We start from the raw sequence: 2,904 nt of genomic DNA on the forward strand, positions 1-2,904 counted from the left end.
ATAAAAAGAAAGTCTAACAAAAGCAATAAAATGGATGTTTTTGAAAAAGTCTTAATCAACTAATAGTTGATCAAGAATGGCCACGGAATGGCCCACTTGCTCGGCTGCTGGTTACAAGAAGTAGCCTCTACAGTGCTCATCTCCTCAGCGGCACTCCTAGCAACTTCAACATCCGCAGAACTCAATGGATCAACAGCTTTAACATCTCCCCAATCAATGACCTCATCTGGCTCATCAAAATCCAAATCGGACTCCATCACCTTGACTGGCTCTTCATCAGGCTCCTCATCAGTGCCATAGCTAAGACATCCTAAGCCGCCTCTTTGAACGATTGGCTCTTTCACAGCTGGAGCAACATGCGGCTCTTCCTTCCCCGAACCAGCTCCTGAAATATCCAAAACAGAAGAATCTTCCTCCAAGTCGCTCCCAATCTGGGGCATAGGTGTTACAACAGGAATAGGCATAAAGGCAGGCATGTCAGAAAGCACAAAATAGGATTTCTTTTCAGAAACCACATTACAAGTTACTGGCCACATGGGGTTTTTCTTCTTAGCTGTCTGGGCAAAGACAATGGAATGTTTCCCTACCTTAAAAGTCAATGTCCCTGAGCCAACATCTATAATTGCACCAGCAGTGCGCCGAAATGGTCTACCCAAAATGATAGGAATGTGAGCATCCTCGGGCATATCTAACACAACGAAGTCAACTGGGAAAAAGAAATTCCCTATTTGCACAGGAATGTCCTCTAAGACTCCTATAATTTGGACCGCATGAACGATCACCATCTGTCTTTGTCATGTTAGTGACTGCAAACCTAGTCAATTTCAACTTCCTAGCAAGATTCAAAGGCATGACACTAATACTGACTCCTAGGTCACATAATGCCTTCTCAATTGAGAAGGTACCAATATTACAAGGAACGGAAAAGCTACCTGGGTCCTCTAGCTTATGAGGTGCAGTATAGGTCAAATAGGAACATGACTCCTCAGTTAGTGCGACAGATTGCACAGTCTCAAGTGACTTCTTTTTAGATAAAAGTTGCTTCATAAATTTCATGTAAGCAGGCACTTGATTAACCAATTCAAGGAAAGGAACTTGCACATTTAAACTACGAATAACATTTTCAAATTTGTTAAACGATACATGTTCCTTTGTCGGCACCAATCTCTCTGGGTACGGGGCTGTAAGAAGCAACTTAGCCCTCTCCTCTAGATCTCTCACACCGGCATCAGTGGACTTAGGCTGAAAATCCACTACCTTCTCCTTGTTGAAACTTGAACCTTCTTCAGACCGTCTCAAAAATGAACCATTAATCGTCATCGGATCATACTTTGGAACCGGAACTGACCCATCAGCATTTGGGTCTTGCCTCAATATTTTCGGAGTCGTCGTACCCCGAAATAAGTGGTCCCTCAAGTTATCTGGCATTGGAGGCCGAAAAGGTTCAACTTCAGCAGCGTTTTCAGTCGATCGACCATGTATGTCAGTCGATCGACTGACTTCTACAAGACCAGAAGCTGTGCTTTTTCGCGGACTGGTCGATCGACCACGTGTATCAGTTGATCGACTGATATACCTGCTAGTCGTCTTTTTCTTCCCACTGTTCGTTACTGCCTTCTTCTTACTTGGTTCCGCCTCATCTTTTCCAGTAGCTTCCTCGACCATAGCGGGCCCATCAAGGGTAGACCCACTCCTCAAAGTAATTGCATTAAGGGTCTCTTTTTGGTCTGGCTGCGACGGTAATTGCCCCGGAGCTCTTATTGCACTCTTGCTAGCCAATTGGGTAGTTTGACTCTCCAACATTTTCATCCCGGCCTCTCTAGCTTGAGACTCCTTTAGCAACAAATTTTTCAACTCGGCAAAATCGGAGCCATGGGGCTACTGTTGCTGCTGCGGGATATACGGAGGCTTTTGAAACTGTTGTTGCTTATGAGGGGGCACATAACTTTGCTGTTGCTGCTGCTGCTGTGGGGGTGGAGTCGGATTTTGGACATTTTGGCTACTCCACCTCAAGTTTGGATGGACATTCGGCTCAAAATAAGTATTTGTCTGCCTATAATGTTGAAAAGCAGCACAAGACTCATAGAGGCTAGGACAAAAATCAGAAACATGTCCTTCTCCTCCACATCTCTTGCAGACGAAAGGACCGTCTGACACAACATTCACTTGATAAATCCCTCCTTTTGAAGCTCCTCCCAACTCGTACTTATCAAATCTCGCCGTAAGAGCCTCTAATGCAGCTACGGAAGGGGATTCAGCAGCTCTCCTTTGATTTCCCCAGGAATTTCCATGCTCAGCATTATGGGTGGCCATATCATCAATGATTTTCCACCCCTTAGTTTCTCCAACATTCTCCTGGAATCTGCCATTAGCTGCAGCATCCAGGATAGCCCTCTGATCGTCATAAAGCCCATTATAAAACTGATTGCATAGGCTCCATTGCTCGAACCCATGGTGCGGAATAGTTCGCACCATCTTCTTGAAACGGACCCACGCCTCATGAAAATTCTCATCAGGACCCTGTTTAAAGCTCGTGATCTGAGCTCTAATGGCATTGGTCTTCAAGGCAGAGAAATATTTCTTATAGAATGCTAGGGCCAGCAAATTCCAAATTCCAGTCAGTAATCCTATTAGCAGCTTGATCCAGATCTCGGTACCATTCCCTTACGGCATCACGAAGCGAGAATATGAACATCGTCTCCTTCACCTCGTCCGGAGTCATACTTGCTGGTGGGGGTATGGAGCAGCAGTAGTCAATGAATGTCTCCACATGTTTTGCTGCATCTTCATTTGCAGCTCCCCCAAATTGGTTTCTCTCAACCAAGTTAATATAAGACGGTTTTAGTTTGAATTTTCTGTCCGTCCCTCGTAATGCGAATCTCTTATAGAGATTCGCAGCTGTTG

General features: G+C 44.9%; 1 non-coding gene across 1 annotated transcript; it reads left to right on the forward strand.

Moving 5' to 3' along the window:
- Positions 1-2,446: 2,446 nt before the first annotated feature.
- On the forward strand, positions 2,447-2,553 carry LOC141604028 (small nucleolar RNA R71). The gene has a single exon (XR_012525854.1). It is a non-coding gene; the product is annotated as a small nucleolar RNA R71 (small nucleolar RNA).
- The last annotated feature ends 351 nt before the right edge of the window (positions 2,554-2,904 follow it).

The sequence above is a fragment of the Silene latifolia genome, chromosome 9 (genome assembly GCF_048544455.1).
Source record: "Silene latifolia isolate original U9 population chromosome 9, ASM4854445v1, whole genome shotgun sequence".
Lineage (NCBI taxonomy): Eukaryota > Viridiplantae > Streptophyta > Magnoliopsida > Caryophyllales > Caryophyllaceae > Silene > Silene latifolia.